The sequence below is a fragment of the Cebus imitator genome, unplaced genomic scaffold, assembly GCF_001604975.1.
Source record: "Cebus imitator isolate Cc_AM_T3 unplaced genomic scaffold, Cebus_imitator-1.0 Scaffold89, whole genome shotgun sequence".
Classification (NCBI taxonomy): domain Eukaryota; kingdom Metazoa; phylum Chordata; class Mammalia; order Primates; family Cebidae; genus Cebus; species Cebus imitator.
The window spans coordinates 3716678-3736110 of NW_016107404.1; the positions used below are offsets into that span (position 1 = coordinate 3716678).

At 35.1% G+C, this 19433-nt stretch overlaps 1 protein-coding gene and 1 pseudogene across 1 annotated transcript in view; one reads left to right on the forward strand and one right to left on the reverse strand.

The window, feature by feature from the left end:
- SPAG16 (sperm associated antigen 16) overlaps positions 1 to 19433 on the reverse strand; it is a 1101632-nt gene that overhangs the window by 125014 nt on the left and 957185 nt on the right. The gene's annotated exons all lie outside the window — the stretch shown is intronic.
- LOC108308930 lies at positions 838 to 1660 on the forward strand (annotated as a pseudogene).

Here is a 19433-nt window from a genome sequence, read left to right on the forward strand (position 1 = left end):
TTTTTTTCTGATCAACTTTATCAATTTTATTATAATGGATTCAATCTATATCGTTTATATTTTATGTTTAATGTATGCTATTTTTGGATTTCTAAATATTTTAAAATGTGCTTTACTCATATTTTAATAGTGTTAAAGTATAATTGATCTGTGATAAAATATACACATATAAAGTGTACAGTTCAATGTTTTAACATGGTATATACTTCTGAAGCCTTTATCACAATCAAGATAGTAAACATATCCATCACCTCTGAAACTGTCTTTGTTCTCCTTTATAATGAGAGATTAGAACATACTGCAGTCCCCTCTCCAGGAAGCCACTGATGTGCTTTCAGTTATATAGAGTACTTTGCTTTATTTTTTAGTTCTATATAAATGGCATCACACCATATGGACTGTTTTTTGACTAGCTTTTAAAACTCAGTACAATTATTTCTAGATTCATCCATGCTGTGTTTATCAGTAATTACATTTTATTGTATGGACATGCCACAATTTGGATGATGGTCATTTATTTCTAGTTTTTGACTACTGAATATAAAGATTCTACAAATATTTGGGTACAAGTCTTTGTATGGACATACGATTTTGTTTCTCATAGGAGTATAATGGCTATATGGTGAGTATGGATTTAAGTTTCTAAAAAACTGTCAAGCTGTTTTCCAAACATGTAGGCGTCATGCCATTTTACATTCCCACCAGGAGTGTGTGACAGTTCCCATTCCTCCCTGTCATCAACTTTATCAGGAACCACTTGCCCCCCTTTGCCCTGCCTAGCACTGCTGGGCCTAGAGGTCTCTGTCAAGCTGTGGATGTGGGCATTTGGTCTGCAGGATGGGGTTTGCTAAAGTTGTTAAGAATAAGGCCTACTTTAAGAGATATCAAGTGAAATTTAGAAGACAACGGGAGGGTGAAATGATTACTATGCTCAGAAATGCTTGGTGATACAGGATGAAACTAAATAGAAAACACCCAAATACAGGAGGATAGTGTAACAAACAGAGATATTATTTGTCAGATTGCTTACCCTGGTGTAGAAGGCAATATGATAGTCTTCAGAGCATATGCACACAGACTGCCAAAACATGTTGTGAAGGTTGACCTGACAAATTACGCTGCAGTGTACTGTACCTGCCTGCTGCTGGACCACGGGATTCTCAGTAGGTTTGGTATGGACAAGACCTGTGAAGGCCAAGTGGGGTGACTGGAGATGAAGGCCTTGCCAGAACCACCACTGGCAATCAAGTTTTTGGTGCTCTGAAGGGAGCTGTGAATGGAGGTTTGTCTCTCCCTCACAGTACCAAATACGTCCCTGGCTATAATTCTGAAAACAAAGAATTTAATGCAGAAGTACACTGGAAGCACACCATGGGCCAGAATGTTGTAAATTACATGTGCTACTAAATGGAGGAAGATGAAGATGCTTACAAGAAACAGTTCTCTCAACACATAAAGAACAGCAACTCCAGACGTGGAGGAGATGTATAAGAAAGCTCATGCTGCTGTATGAGAGAATCGAGTCTATAAAAAGGCACCCAGGAAAGAAGTTAAAAAGAGGTAGAACCATCCTAAAATGTCACTTGCTCAGAAGAAAGATCAGGTAGCTCAAAAGAAGGCAAGCTTCCTCAGACATCAGGAATGGGCTGCTGAGAGCTAAACCAAACAATTTTCTATGAGGATTTTTCAGAAAGATGATAAACAAAAACAAGAGTTGCCCATATGTTTGTGTGTCTATTTCCGGAATCTCCACTCTGTTTCTTTGACCAAGTTATTTCTTTATGTCAATCCAGTAGAGTCTTGATTATTGTAGCATCATAATAAACCTTGAGAGCAGATAGTTTTACTACATCAGCTTTGTCCTTTTTCAAAGTTGTTTTAGTGATTCTATACTTATTTTCACATGAGTTTTAAAATCAGCTTGAAAATCTGTTCAATTAAGTCTGCTAGGATTTGAACTGGCATTGTATTTAATCTACAGATAAGTTTGGGGAGAACTGACATCTTAATCATTTTGTGTTTTCTGTTGATGAACAAGTAGACCTCTCTGTTAATGTCTTCTTCATTTTTTTTAGTTTGCATGGTGAATCACATTGCCTTATTTCAAATATTAAACCAACATTGCATTACTGACATGATCTCTATTCGATCATGATTTATGTCCTGGTATTTACACTTTCCTTTTTGCTACTTTGAGTTAATTTTCATGTCTTCTGATTTCTTAAAGTGCTAGTTGGTGTCATTAATTCAAGACATCTTGTTTTTAGTAATGTTAGCATATTGTATTAGAATTTCCTAAGAACTGCTTTAGCATCATTTCTTAGTTTTTGATATGTTTGTATTTTCATTGTCGTTCAGTTAAAAATACTTTTTTATTCCTCTTTCTATTTCTTCTGTGACCCATGGGTTTTTGGATTTTCAAATGTTTGGGGACTGATTGAATTTTATTTCTATCCTGTTTTAGTTAGAGAAATACATTGTGTGAGTTGAATCTTCCAAAATTCACTAAGACTTACTTTATGATGTAGTATATGATATATCTTGATCAATGTTTCATGTATACTTGAATATGTTTTATGCTTTTGATGGATGGAATGTACTATGTATGTCAATCAGTTTCCTCATATGCGTGTCCTGATCAGTATTCTGGTGTATACTTGAGGGGTATCTCATACAAATCTTTGGGTTCTTTGTGTATCTATTTCCTCTCCACATCTCTATTCTGTGAATTCCAAAAGCCTTGCTATCCCTGTACTCACATTTTCATTTCCTTACCTTATAGAATTCACTAATTTTCACCTGGACTCTCCTTTCTTGAGTTGTGGCTTAGAAATTCCCTCAAAGCAGAAAGATGATGCAAATGTAGGGTCTCTTTGTTTGTTTGTTTTCTATTTATTTACTATACTTTAAGTTCTGAGATACATGTGCAGAACATGCAGGTTTGTTGCATAGGTATATATGTGCCATGGTGGTTTGCTGCACCCATCAACCCGTCATCTGCATTAAGTATTTCTCCTAATGCTATCCCTTCTCTAGTCCCCCACCCCCTGATAGGCCCTAGTGCATAATATTCCCCTCCCTGTGTCCATGTTCAACTCTCACTGAGTGAGAAAACACTATGTTTGGTTTTATGTTCTTGTGTTAATTTGTTGAGAATTATGGTTTCCAGCTTCATCCATGTCCCTGCGAAGGACATGAACTCTACTCGGTTTCTTTTTTATGGCTGCATACTATTCCATGGTGTATATATGCCACATTTTCTTTATTCAGTCTATCATTGATGGCCATTTGGGTTGGTTCCAAGTCTTTGCTATTGTGAACAGTGCTGCAGTAAACATATGTGTGCATGTGTCTTTACAGTAGATTGATTTATAATCTTTGGGTATATACCCAGTAATGGGATTGCTGGGTCAAATGGTATTTCTGGTTATAGATTCTTGAGGAATTGCCACACTGTCTTCCACAATGGTTGAACTAATTTATGTTCCCAGCAACAGTGTAAAAGTGTTCCTATTTCTCCACATCCTCTCCAGCATCTGTTGTTTCCTGATTTTTATGATTGCCATTCTAACTGGTGTGAGATGGTATCTCATTATGGTTTTGTTTTCCTTTTCTCTAATGACCAGTGATGATGAGCTTTTTTCATATGTTTTTTGGTCACAAAAATGTTTTCTTTTGAGAAGCATCTGTTCATATACTTCTCCCACTTTTTGATGTTTTTTTCTTTCTTGTAAATTTCTTTAAGTTCCTTGTAGATTCTGGATATTAGCCCTTTGTCAGATGGATAGATTGCAAAAATTTTCTCCCATTCTGTAGGCTGCCTGTTCACTCTGATGACAGTTTCTTTTGCCATGCAGAAGCTCTCAAGTTTAATTAGATCCCATTTGTCAATTTTGGCTTTTGTTGCAATTGCATTTGGTGTTTTAGTCATGAAGTCTTTGCCCATGCCTATGTCCTGAATTTTATTGCCTAGGTTTTCTTCGAGGGTTTTTATAATTTTAGGTCTTATATTTAAGTCTTCAATCCATTTTGAGTTAATTTTTGTATAAGGTGTAAGGAAAGGGTCCAGTTTCAGTTTTCTGCATATAGCTAGCCAGTTTTCCTAATATCATTTATTAAATAGGAAATCTTTTCCCCATTACTTGTTTTTGTCAGGTTTGTCAAAGATCAGATGGTTGTAGATGTGTGGCATTATCTCTGAGGCCTCTGTTCTGTTTTATTCATCTATATATCTGTTTTGGTACTGGAACCATGCTGTTTTGGTTACTGTAGCCTTGTAGTATAGTTTGAAGTCAGGTACTGTTATACCTCCAGCTTTGCCCTTTTTGCTTAGGATTGTCTTGGCTATACGAGCTCTTTTTTGGTTTCATATGAAATTTAAATTAGCTTTTTTTTTTTTTCTAATTCTGTGAAGAAAGTCAATGGTAGTTTGTTGGGGATAGCACTGAATCTATAAATTACTTTGGGCAGTATGGCCATTTTCATGACATTGATTCTTCCTATCCATGAGCATGGAATGTTTTTCCATTTGTTTGTGTCTTCTCTTATTTTCATGAGCAGTGGTTTATGGTTCTCCTTGAAGAGGTCCTTCACATCCCTCCTAAGTTGTATTCCTAGGTATTTTATTCTCTTTGTGGCAATTGTGAATAGGAGTTCACTCGAGATTTGGCTCTCTGTTTCCACATTATTAGTGTATAGGAATGCTTGTGATTTTTGCATACTGATTTTGTGTCCTGAGACTTTGCTGAACTTGCTTATCGGCTTAAGGAGATTTTGGGCTGAGATTTATGCGGTTTTCTAAATATGCAATCATTTCATCTGCAAACAGAGACAATTTGATTTCCTCTCTTCCTATTTGAATACGCTTTATTTCTTTTTCTTGCCTGATTGCCCTGGCCAGAACTTCCAATACTATGTTGAATAGGAGTGGTGAGAAAGGACATCCTTGTCTTGTGCCAATTTTCAAAGGGAATGCTTCCAGCTTTTACCTATTCAGTATGATATTGGCTGTGGGTTTGTCATAAATAGCTCTTATTATTTTGAGATCTATTTCATCAGTACCTACTTTACTGAGGGCATGAAGGGGTATTGAATTTTGTTGAAGGCCTTTTCTGCATCTATTGAGATCATCATGTGTTTTTTGTCATTGGTTCTGTTTATGTGATGGATTATGTTTATTGATTTGTGCATGTTGAACCAGCCTTGCATTCCAGGGATGAAGCCGACTTGATCATGGTGAACAAACTTTTTAATGTGCTACTGGATTTGGTTTACCAGTATTTTATTATTTTTGCATGGATATTTATCAGGGATATTGGCCTGAAACTTTCCTTTTTTTGTTGTGTCTCTGCCAGGTTGTGGTATCAGGATGATGCTGGCCTCATAAAATGAGTTAGGGAGGAGTCCCTCTTTTTCTATTTTTGGAATAGTTTCAGAAGGAATGGTACTAGCTCCTCTTTGTACCTCTGGCAGAATTCAGCTGTGAATCCATCTGGTCCTGGGCGCTTTTTTTTTTTTTTTTTTTTTTTTGGTGGGTAGGCTATTAGTTACTGCCTCAATTCAGAACTTGTTATTGGTCTATTCAGGAATTCAAATTCTTCCTAGTTTAGTCCTGTGAGGGTGTATGTGTCCAGGAATTGATCCATTTCTTCTAGATTTTCTATTTTATTTGCATAGAGGTGTTTATAATATTCTCTGGTGATAGTTTGTATCTCTGTGGGATTAGTGTTGATATTCCCTTTACAAATTTTTATTGTGTTTATTCGATTGTTCTCTATTTGCTTCTTTATTAGTCTGGCTAGCAGTCTATTTTGCTGATCTTTAAAAAAAAATCAGTTCCTGGGTTCATTAATTTTTGAAGGGTTTTTTGTGTCTCTATTTACTTCAATTTTGCTCTGATCTTAGTTATTTCTGTACTTCTGCTAGCTTTTGAATTTGTTCGCTCTTGCTTCTCTAGTTCTTTTAATTGTGAGTGTCAATTTTAGTTCTTTCCTGCTTTCTCCTGTGGGCATTTAGTGTTATCAATTTCCCTCTAAATACTGTTTTAGTTGTGTCCCAGAGATTCTGGTACATTGTGTCTTTGTTCTCGCTAGTTTCAAAGAACATCTTTATTTCCTGCCTTAATTTTGTTATCTACCCTGTAGTCATTAAGGAGCAGGTTGTTCAGTTTCCATGTAGATGTGTGATTTTGAGTGAGTTTCTTAATCCTGAGTTCTCATTTGATTGTCCTGTGGTCTCAGAAACTGTTATGATTTCAGTTCTTTCGCATTTGTGAGGAGTGTTTTACTTCCAATTATGTGGTCAATTTTAGAGTAGGTGAGATGTGGTGCTGAGAAGAATGTATATTCTGTTGATGTGGGATGGTGAGTTCTGTATATGTCTATTAGGTCTACTTGGTCCAGAGATGAGTTCAAGTCCTGAATATCTTTGTTAATTTTTTGTCCTGCCGACCAGTCTAATATTGACAGTGGGTGTTAAAGTCTCCCACGATTATTGTATGAGAGTCTAAGTCTCTTTGTAGGTCATTAAGAACTTGCTTTATGAATCTGGGTGCTCCTGTATCGAGTTCATATATATTTAGGACAGTTGGCTCTTCTTGCTGCATTGTTCCCTTTAGCATTAGGTAATGCTCTTGTCTTTTTTGATCTTTGTTGGATTAAAGTCTGTTTTATCAGAGACTAGGATTGCAACCCCTGTTTTTTCTTTTTTCCTTTCTATTCATTTGGTAAATATTCCTTCATCCTTTTATTTTGAGCCTATGTGTGCCTTTGCATGTGAGATGGATCTCCTGAATACAGCACACTGATGGGTCTTGACTCTTTGTCCAGTTTGCCAGTCTGTGTCTTTTCTTTTCTTTTTTTTTTTTTTTTTTTTTTTTTTTTTTGAGACGGAGTTTCGCTCTTGTTACCCAGGCTGGAGTGCAATGGTGCGATCTCGGCTCACCGCAACCTCTGTCTCCTGGGTTCAAGCAATTCTCCTGCCTCAGCCTCCCGAGTAGCTGGGACTACAGGCGTGTGCCACCATGCCCAGCTAATTTTTGTATTTTCACTAGAGACGGGATTTCTCCATGTTGACCAGGATGGTCTTGATCTCTTGACCTCGTGATCTACCCGTCTCGGCCTCCAAAAGTGCTGGGATTACAGGCGTGAGCTACCGTGCCCAGCCCAGTCTGTGTCTTTTAATTGGGGCATTTAGACCATTTACATTTAAGATTCATATTGTTATGTGTGAATTTGATCCTGTCATTATGATGCTAGATAGTTATTTTGCCCGTTAGTTGATGCACTTTCTTCATAGTGTCGATGGTCTTTAAAATTTGGTATGTTTTTCCAGTGACTGGTACTGGTTTTTCCTTTCCATATTTAGTGCTTCCTTCAGGAATTCTTGTAAGACAGTCCTGGTGGTGATGAAATCCCTCAGTATTTGCTTGTCTGTAAAAGATTTTATTTCTTTCTCACTTATGAAGCTTGGTTTAGCTGGATATAACATTCTGGATTGAAAATTCTTTCTTTAAGAATGTTGAATATTGGGTCCCACTGTAGATCCCAATCTGCAGAGAGATTGGGATCCTTGTACTTCACTGCCTAGTGTTTAGTGTTTTTTAAAAAATACTTGTTTCATACATTCTGTTGGTTTTTATTGTTGCTTGTTATTGTTTTAAGGAGGAAGGTACATCTAATTAGTGTTCCTCTAACTTAGAGAGAAGCAGAAGTCAAATACCATGTTCAAAATAAGAAATCTACAGTGGTGTTTAAAATATGACATAGGAAAAGTGGTGTTTGAATGACTTGCTTGCAGAAATGTCTATAATCACAGTTCCACATTTAAGTTAAAATGTAGTAGTAGTTTTTCATTATTCTGAGAATTTTGTTTGAAGTTTCAAATGCAGGTATGAAAAAAATTATTTTAGGTTGAAAGATAAACATTAAGAAAATAAATTATTCCATTTGAAAAGTGGGATTTGTGTGCATTCACCATAGCATAATCCAAAATCAAATATGAGCTTTAAAGGGAATAATTGAAAGTTGAAGGCTATCAACTTTGTTCCTCATATTTTCTCTTTTTATTTACCAGAAAATAAGTTTTTTTTCTATAAAATGGTACTTCTTAGGAAAATACCAAGACCCATAAGACATTTAGTTGTACTCTTCATAGAAGGAGTATATCAGTCCTACAGTAGCTCAAATATACTATTGATGACACAGTTCCTCCACCGAGACAAAATAAAGTTAGTAATCATTCGTACCTTATACCATATTAAAAAGAAAAATTGGTAAATATAGATTATAATTGCAAAGGCTATATAGATAGAAGTGGCACAGATATGATACTCTGAAAGGAAAGCAATAAGTACTTATAATTTTAATGAAATGTTGTCAATATGTAACACTGTGTATTAAGATCACAAATTGCCTTATAAGAAATTATTCTCACTGATTTTCCTCTGAATAAAATAGATATTTGAGATGGATTGAGAAGCACATATATAGTTAAAACCCTTCAAAGTTCAACCTCTGGGTCTGTTAAGCTCAATGACATTCATATAAAACAGACTCCTGCTATTCTTCCTTTTTTCTTTCTATATTTCTTTCTTTTTTTGGTCTCCTACAGTTTCTCTCTCTCTTTTTTTTTCTAAGATGTAGTTTTGCTCTTGCCACCCAGGCTGGAGTGCAATGGTGCAATCTCAGCTCACTGCAACCTCTGCCTCCTGGATTCAAGTGATTCTCCTACCTCAGCCTCCTGAGTAGCTGGGATTACAGGCCCACGTCCAGCTAATTTTTGTATTTTTAGTAGAAACAGGGTGTTGCCATGTCGGCCAGGCTGGTCTTGAACTCCTGACCTCAGGTGATCACGCCTCCCAAAATACTGGGGTTAGAGGTGTGAGCCACCACATGTGGCCAGTTTCTTTTAATAAGGTTTCAATACATTGTTTGAAGTCATTTTCTTTCAACTTATTAGGAGATTAGAAATAACTTTCCAACAAACTTCTAAATTTACGAAATTTTACATAACCTAATTATTAAAATGTATATAGATATGAAAAAAAATTGGTATCACATAAGACACTTATTTACATTCAGAAAATGTAAAAAGTATAGTTATTTTTGCTTGAATAAAAATAAGGCTAAAAAGTTCTTTTTTTTTTTTTTTTATCCCCATGACTACTTTGGAAAACTTCCTGATTTCCTATGTCCCACAGTCTTCATTGTTGAAAAAATGATGCAGTTTGGCCTACAACATGGATACCAACCAGTCATCAGTTTTAGAAAAAAGAAAAATGCAAAAAAAAAAAAAAAAGAAAAATACTTCACTCTTCAAATTAATTTACTGTTTAAGATCTCAAAAGTCACAGTTTTCCAGTAGATATTTGTTTTTTCATTCAGAGATCATTTTCTAGACATTTACTTTCTGTTGGGCACTGTTTTCTGCACAGTGAGTATGTTCAGGAAAACGGTAGAAAAAGGTTACTGTACTCATGAAACTTATACTTTGTTTTAGAAGACAGCTACTGAATATCATCATTATTGTGAGGCATGCTGTGAAAGAAATGAAAAAGGTGGTGTGACAGCAGGTATCTCTGATGGGGTGCTACTTTAGGTAAGATGGCCAGAAAACACCACCCTTCACAAGGTATTTAAATATCTGGGATCTTTAAATCCAAGAACTGTAGGGCTATAGAGTAACCCATGGGACTAATCAAGGATATGCATTTCAGGCATATGGGAAAACAAGTGAAAACTCCTAGAATGGCAAAGTTGAGAATATTCTAGGAGTAGAAAGATAGCTAATATGTTGGCTCATGAGAAGATGAAAGCTGTAAGTTGACTGAAGATAAAGTTGGACATAGAGTCAGGAGCCATTTCAAAGAGGATCAGGTGCTCCATTTTGAGGAGTCTAGTTTTATAAGCATAGTATGTTGTAAGCAGAAAGAGACAGACCACTCAGATTGGCATCCCAAAGAAAAACTCGGATCCTGAGATACTTTTTCTGTTTTATCAACCAACAGGTTTAAATTATACTTTCTCCTATGAAAGTAAAAAATACCCACAAAGGACTTAATTTTTCCTTTTTAAATATGTTTGGATTATGGTCTAAAAGAAAGCTTTGAACTGTAAAATAGTTGAACAAAGACTACGCAAATGGAACTAACAGTACAGTTGTTAAGATGCAGCCAATGTTCAATAATGTTACCATTTCATGTCTAATCTGCTAATTGAATATTTATGTAGATAAGTAGACTGCACTGGAAAATTATTCAAGTCAATACATTTTTGAGTGCATGATATTGTACCTGGTATTCTAAGGGATACAAAGATGAGTGTGATGAAATTCCAGTTTTAAAGGAATTAAGACTCCAATGAGAAGAGATAAGCTATGAAACTAAACATATTGATCATAGTGGACCTGAAAGTCAAAAGACATTTTCTTTTCTTTAATCCAAGTTCTGTCTCTGGCACTAATTCATTATAAGATTTCAATCAGGAAATAACATTTGCCTTTAACAAACATTTCAGGATAAGCTTAATTTTAAAGATAGAGGATACAAGGTGACCCCCATGATTCAGAGGTCATTGTTTGGTCTTCTGGCTTCAGCTTAAGTGCTCAAGATAGATTCTTCTCACAGACCTTCTCTGTTTTGCAATTATTTTCTTCTGAATTAAAATCTTCTTTAGAAGTACCTGGCAAAGGTCTCTTTTAACAGCTATATGACATATGTTTCACCACTGCCTCCTTCCAATAAGTATATTGGAGTTATAAAATATATGCAATATAATTCTATGGCATTACAATTTGTAGTTTGGCATAGAGTGGATTGAAATAGTTTTGAAAAATTGAATGTACACTAAATGTATTGCATTTAGTAAAAAATGCATGCCTCAGAAAAGACAGACATTTAACTAATAAATACTATGATTTAAGCAAAACACACACACACACACACACACACACTAGTGTGCACACACAATTCTATGATCACCAATTCCAGCCATAATCATGCAAAGAATAGGCATATGTCCAAAGATCAAAGAAAATAATCTAAACTGCAAATCAATTTCTATATTTGGGAGGTTGGATTAGGCTAGATGTTTTATTTTCTTCTCTAACTTATGAATAAATTCTACCGGTTTTATCATAAGATTTTATAATAAAAATTTTAATGTAATTTCTCTTCAGAAAGGTAACATTAGGCAATTCCCTTGATTATGACATGCTAATTTTGGATTTTCATGTTTAAATTGAATAAACATGTATTTCTATCTATATATTGCATGGATACCTTAAGAACATACATGTCCATCTTTATAATTTAAATTTAATGTGGATCTTTAAAATGTTGCAAATTTTTCTCAGAAGATATCTTATTGAAAAGACAAATAGCTGACCGTGTGCTGTGGCTCACACCTGTAATCCCAGCACTTTAGGAGGCCAAAGCAGGTGGATCATGAGGTCAGGAGATTGGCTAACACGGTGAAGCCCTGTCTCTACTAAAAAAAAAAAAAAAACACAAAAACTTAGCCAGCCACGGTGGTGGGGGGCTGCAGTCCCAGCTACTTGGGAGGCTGAAGCAGGAGAATCACTTGAACCTGGAAGGTGGAGGTTGCAGTGATCGGAGATCCGCCATTGCACTCCAGCCTGGGTGACAGAGCGAGATTCCTTCTCAAAACACAAACAAGAAGGGTGCAACAAAGCACCATGGCACATATATACCTGTGTAACAAACCTGCACATTCTGCACATGTACCCCAGAGCTTAAAGTATAATAAAAAAATAAAAATTAAAAAAAATAAAGACAAATAGCTGTTGGTTGTGTTTATAACATCACCCTCTTTCTATAAATAAAAAGCCTGGCAAACTGTTATTAAACATGATTTTTAGAGATTGGAACAACTTAGTAACATTTACATGCAGCCATCTCTGACTTTAAAAAAATCACTGCTGAATAGTATAGGAAAAAGTGTTTTATACAGCCCTTACATACATGGCATGTATTAATGCAGAAACCCAGAAGCTAATGGTATATAATGGCACGTAAATACACAAAGAAGAATACACACACACACACACACACACGCACACACACACACACACACCCCCTTCCTCAGATGCTTGCTGCCTCTTGCTATATTCATTAAGCCAAGCCATAATTTCCCTATTGTTTACTTTTATCTGTTAATTTGTTTATTTGCAGTCATGTTGGTTCTTCTTTCAGCCTCTGGAATATAAAACATTTGAGTCTTTGGATGACATAGTTAGCCCTACATCATTTTCTACTAAAAATGCTCTTCCCTCACTTTCCATCTTCCTTCCACTCTCTAAAACTCTATTCAAATATTTTTTCTTTGTAAGCCTATTGAAAATCCTAGTAAAGTCTATTCTTGCTTCAATTCTAACACATGGCTTGAACCCCTTCTATTTTGCGTATGATCTAACATTATTGAGCAACCCCTCTAGGCCAGCCATTCATGCCAAAAATGGGGAAAGCAAGACAAATACAACATAGTCTCTATACATCCAAGAACTGCATACTGATTGGATAACCCTGGATGAAGCTTAGGTTCCAATTTATTTAGTCAGCAAGTATTTACTCAATGCCTATGATGTGCTAGGCTCTAATCTATGCAGTTAGCATACATGCAGATATAAGTTCTGCCTTCAAAAAGATTACAAGTCACCTTAGGTCCAGTCCTGGCTTGACTGCTGAATGACTTTGGGTAAATATGATTTTGCCTTTCTTTATCTCATTTTGCCGATTTTGAAAATCAGTGTGCTTGATACTTTAAAAAATTGTTGTCACAATTATATGAAATAATGGAAATGAAAGTTAACTAGTCAATTTTAAAGAGATAAATTGGCAGTTATTTTTTATTGTTTTTGGTGTTTTTCTTCTAATTTTTAAAGTAACTGAATTTTATTTTCCCCAAACACAGTGTGATTCATGAATGCAGAAACTGTGTCACATATTTCTTGGTAGCCACCACAGTGCTTTGAACAAATTTAATCATATGGTGGTTTGCCCAACAAATATAGTTGAATCTAATGTGTTTTTTCAAATTATAAAAAGGTATTTCTTTCTTACATCCCTTATAAACATGTGCAGGTTGATAATGAGATTCAGCAGAAAAGCCCACAATGATTTTAATTTTTATTTTTTATGGGTTCCCCTATAAAAATACAAGAAAGATTTAAATGACAGATGACAATTGGTCCCAATAGCTATATTAATGCCATGATGATAATGACTGTAGTTTAAAACCACTCATCTCTTGTCTGTGGCAGGCAAGTCTTTCTTGATATTTCAAAATTTAAGAATCTTTATGAAATGGCTCAACAGCAGCCATGGAATTAATTTTGATACCTCCTTTGGCTTTTGGTTTGTCCTAGATTCAGTAGAAGCTGTAAAAAGATTGGATCACTTGACTATTTTCCCATGTATGGGAAAGACAGGATAATTTATCATTTAAGCAAGATTACAAATACATTATTTTCTACTGTTTGCTTAATAGAAAGTTAATTAAAATTATTGGAAGTTAATTTGTACTTTGGGAAAAGGAGAAGCAATCTATCTGGATTTTCTATTGCCTTTTAAAAGTTTTATTTTATTTTTAATTGACAATTGTATATGTTTATTAAGTAAAATGTAATGTTTTGATACATCTATACATTCTACTTTGACTAAATCAGAGTAATTAACATATCCATCACCTGAAATCAATTGTTTTTGGGGTGAGAACATTTAAAAATTCTCTTTTAGCTATTTTGAAATATATGTTATTATTAACTAGAGTCACTGTGCTGTGCAATAGAACACCAGAACTTATTTCTTCTAACTGAAACTTTGTACTTCGTGACCAATGTCTCTCCTTTCCCTGACCACTCACACACAACCAGGCCCGGGTAACCACTGTTCTACTCTCTACTTCTGTGAGTTTGACTGTTTTAGATTCCATATAGAAGTGAGGCAATTGGGTATTTGTCTCTTTGTGCCTGGCGTATTTAACTTAAGACAATGTCCTCTAGTTTCATTCATGTTGTCGAAAAGGACAAATTTCCTTTTTTAAGGCTGAATAGTATTCAACTGTGTGAATATACCACATTTTAAAAATCCATTCATCCATTCATGGACACTTAGATTGTTTCCATATCTTGACCACTGTGAATAGTACTACAATCAATATGGGCGTGCAGACAACTCTTCAACATGCTGATTTCAATTCCTTTGGGTATATATCTAGTCGTGAGATTGCTGGAGCTCACAGTAATTCTATTTTTAGTTTTCTAAGGAAACTTCATACCATTTTCCAAAACAGCTGTAATAATCCACAATACCACCTACAGTGTATGAGGGTTCCCTTTTCTCCATGTGCTTGCCAACACTTATTATCTTTTGATAATAGCCAACCTAATAGGTGTGAGGCAATCTCTCATTGTGGTTTTAATTTACATTTCTCTTATAATTAGAGATGATATTTTCTCACGTATCTGTTGTCAACCTGTATCTCTTCTTTCGAGAAATGTCTATTTGTGTCCTTTACTCACTTTTTAATACGGTTATTTGTTTTCTTCTTATTAAGTAGTTTGATTTCCTTGTATGTTTTGGCTATTACCCACTTATCTGATATATGAATTGCAAACATTTTCTCCTGATCTATGTGTTTTGTCTTCACTCTGTTGTTTACTCTACTGTGCAGAAGCTTTCAGTCTGGAATAATCCCATGCAGTTCCATACAAATATTAGGATTTTTTTTTCTATTTCTGTGAAGAACGACACTGGAATTTTAATAGGTATTACATTGAATCTATAGAATGCTTTTGGTAGTATGGACATTTTAACAATATTAATAATTTCAATCCACAGATAATTTATTTGTGGGATATCTTTCCATTTGTTTGTGATATGCTTATTTGCTCTTGGTGCTTGTGCTTTTGAGGTTATATCCAATAAATCATTGCCCAGACCAATCAATGTTACAGAGCTTCTCCCATATTTTCTCTTTTAATAGTTTTATAGTTTCAGGTCTTACATTTAAGGCTTGAATCTGCTTTGAGTTGATTCTTGTACAAGGTTTGAGATAAGTGTCTATTTTTATTCGGTATGTGAACATCCAGTTTTTCCAATACCAATTTTGAAGGGATTGTCCTTTCTCCATTGTATGATCTTGGCACCTTTGTTAAAAATCAATTCACCATAAATGTGTGGGTTTATTTCTGGGCTCTCTATCCTATTCCACTGGTCAATGTGTCTGTTTTTATGCCAGTAGCATACTGTTTTGATTATTATAGGTTTGTAATATATTTTGAAATTCAGTAGTATAATGCCTCCAGCTTTGATCTTTTTGGTAAAGGTTGCTTCAGTTATTCAGGGTTTTTTGTAGTCCCATACAAATTTTAGGATTTTTTTTCTATTTCTGTGAAGAATGACATTGGAATTTTGATAGGTAGTGCACTAAATCTCTAAAATGCTTTGGGTAGTTTGGACGTTTTAACTATCAATTCTTTCAATCCACAAATATGGAATATCTTTCCATTTATTTGTGATCTTTTATTCATTAATGTTTTATGGTCGTCAATATACAGATATTTCACCTCCTTGGTAAATTTACTCTTCAGTATTTTATTCCTTTGATAGTTTTGTAAGTGGGACTGTTTTCTTAAGTGAGACTGTTTTTTTAAGTGAGACTTTTGTCAGGCAGTCTTGTTAGTGTATTGAAACACTATCAATTTTTTGTAAGTTGATTTTGTATCCTGCAACTTTACTAAATTTTTATATTAGCTTTAACATTTTTCAGTGGAGTCTTCAATAATTTTTCTATATTATCATGTTGTCAGTATACAGAGACCATTTCACTTTATTCTTTTCTATTTGTATACCTTTTATTTCTTTCTTTAGCCTAAATGCCCTATCTTGGATTGTCAGTATTATGCTGAACAGAAGTAGCAACAGTGGGTATCTTTGCCTTGTTCCTAATCTTAGAGAAAAAGCTTTCACCTTTTTACCATAGAGTATGATGTTAGTTGTGGGGTTGTCATACATGGCTTTTATTCTGTTGTGAAACATTCATTCTATATCTAAATTGTTGAGCTCTGTTGACTGTTCACAATGTTTAAATAGGTCTGCTCCAAAAATAAAATCTATCGGTAACAGATAAAGGACTTGAAAAACTTCCATGTAGCCCGGGGCGGTGGCTCACGCCTGTAATCCCAGCACTTTGGGAGGCCGAGGTGGGTGGATCACGAGGTCAAGAGATCTAGACCATCCTGGTCAACATGGTGAAACCCTGTCTCTACTAAAACTACAAAACATTAGCTGGGCATGGTGGCGCGTGCCTGTAATCCCAGCTACTAAGGGGGCTGAGGCCGGAGAATTGCCTGAACCCAGGAGGCGGAGGTTGCGGTGAGCAGAGATCGCGCCATTGCACTCCAGCCTGGGTAACAAGAGCGAAACTCCGTCTCAAAAAAAAAAAAAAAAAAAAAGAAAAACTTCCATGCAAATCATTCAACATTACTAAGAGTCACACTCTTCTCGCAGCAATGTATTTTACATTCAGCTGGGCTTACTACATGTTACAGGCAGAACAAACAAAATGGTAATACTTTCGTTTGAATGTTGCTTCCTCTTCTCTACCCTAGTTTTCATTGTTATAAGTTGTCTGTCTTTGTTACTTATAAAGACACTCATAGATAAGGATTGTAACATATATCACTATGTGTCTGTGAGCTTTGTTAAGTGTATTTCTTGTTCATTCATTTATTCACTAAATAATTTTCAAATACTGTCTTAGACCCTGCGGATAGGGCAGTAGACAGGACAGACTGACTTTCAGCTCACATAACATTTCTAGACAAAGAAAAAGTAAGAATGAAAATAAAGGACAATATAATTATAGATAATGGCAATGCTAGGGGAAAAGGTGAATAATGGATCAAACAGCAATTGGTTGGGAGGGACTGCTTTACCTAGGATGAGTAGGAAAGGCCCCTTTTAGGAGGTAACATGAAAATCAGAATGCAAATGAGAAAGAACTATAAAAAGTTATTCAAATTCACATTAACTTAAAATGAATTATAGACCTAAATGTAAAAGAAAAACTACAAAACTTCTAGAACACAAATAAAAGAAAATCTGTGTGACCATTGGTTTGGTGATGACTTTTTAGATACAACACCAAAAGTGTAATCAATAAAAAATTATACACTGTACCTCATTAAAATAAAAAACTTCTGCTCTGCAAATGACATATTAAGAGAATAAAAATATAAAGACTGGGAAAATATTTGCAAAACATGGATTATATAGAAGGCTTATATCCAAAATACACAACAAACTGAAAACTCAATCATAAGAAAATAAAGAACCCAATTAACAAGTGGGCAAAAGATCTGCACAGACAGGCAATCAAAGAAGATATGTAGTTGGCAAATAAGCATATGAAAAGACACTCAACATCATATGTCATCAGGAAATTGCAAATTAAGACAACAATGAGATATTACTATACACTGATTAGAATGGCCAAAATCCATAATGTTATATAAGAACGTGGAGCCAACAGGAACTCACATTCATTGTTGGTGAAAATACAAATTTGTACATCCACTTTGGCAAATAGTTTGGCAATTTCTAACAAAGCCGAACATACTGTTACCATATGATTCATCAATATTGCTCTAAGCATTTACCCAAATGAGTTGAAAACTTATGTACACATAAAAACCGGCACATGAATGTTTATAACAATCTTTTCCATGATTGCAAAAACATGATAGCAACCAAGATGTCCTTCAATAGGTGAAATGATAAACAAACTGTAGTAAACCCATAAAATGAAATATTATTTAGTGCTAAAAAGAAATTATCAAGCCATGAAAAGACAATATTAATCCATATTGATTAGTGAAAGAATATTTTTCCAGTGTACCTCATATAAATTAAAACCATCTCTGTAGACTCTAAGTGCTGTCACAACCTCATCTACCTCTTGGACTTGATCTCCTTTCACTCCTGTCTCCTCAGCATTGCAGCCACACTGGCAGGGACATGCCAAGTGCATCTCTGCTATGCTTGCTAATCCATTTGCCTGGACTTCCCTGCCCCTACTCATGGATCTTCCAAATTATCTTTAATTTAACAGACTTTACTTTTAGAGCACTTTTAGGTTTACAGGAGAATTGGACAGAATGTATAAGGAGTTTTCATAGACTCCCTCTCCTTTCCCATACATTTACACTATATTCCATATTATTAACATTTTGCATTAGTATGGTACAATTGTTTTAATTGGTGAAGGAATATTGATATATTATTAAATAAAATCTATATCTTACATTAATGTTTTCTCTTCTTCCTTTCTCCTAAGCTCTTGGCAATCACAAATTCTTTTTACTATCTCTATATTTTTGCCTTTTCCAGGATGTCATATAGTTGGAATTATATCATTTGCAGCTTTTGCAGACTGGCTTCTTTCACTAATCAATATGGATTAATATTGTCTTTTCATGGCTTGATAATTTCTAAATCCTGAGGGACTAAGAGTATAAACAATTTTGTTACAAAGGCAGAGCTTTCTTAGCAGATTAGAAAAGAAGTCCTTCTCCAGGGTCAGGAAGAGAATCAGGGAGTGCATCAGTACTGGGAATTCCTAGGGGCTTCTGAAGCCTAGCTCTCTGTGTGTGTGAATGGTATTTGATGGTGGTATGGGAGGGGCTGGTGGAAAAAGGAGAGAGAGTGAGGGAGAGAGAGAGAGAGAGAGAGAGAGAGAGAGAGAGATTATGGTCCTATGGGAGTTTCAGGAATGCAGCAACATCTCGGAATTTTGCCACACTCTATGGTGCCAGAAGAGAGGCAAAAGAGAAAGGCTAGTCAAAGATTAGAGAGTCAAAAATTAGGAGACTTGATCTGATTTCCCCCAAGATCAATTTGCCTATTAGGAGGAGTATGGTTTTAGGGCATATGGGTGGGAGTATAGGCAGGGAGAGGCTTTAAGCAGGAAGAACAGAAGGTAGTTTCAATAGTCCAGACAGCTATGCACATTTCTGAAATTTAAATGTTCTGAAATTCAGTTTCTTTTTTATAATTCTGGTAGATGCCACTTTGTGCTTAATTTAAAAGCACAAAGCTCAATAATGCTAATAAATTGTCATAGATCTGTTTCTATTACTAATTTCTACCCAGGATGTCAATGAAATAAATATTTCCCAAGTGCATTGAAAGTATAAACTAAATATGCAAAAATACATTTTTTATAAAATGACGAGTATTGGAAGATGTATACACAAATGTCTGTGTTATTGCTCTCTGTTTTAATTGTATACTACTTATTTTCACAGACCTTTCTATTTGTATTACAGGAGTTAAAAATCAGAGAAATCCTTCAATTAAAAATCATTCCTGAGGGAATTTAGTTTGAAATTCCCAAATTAACTTTCTTTCAGGC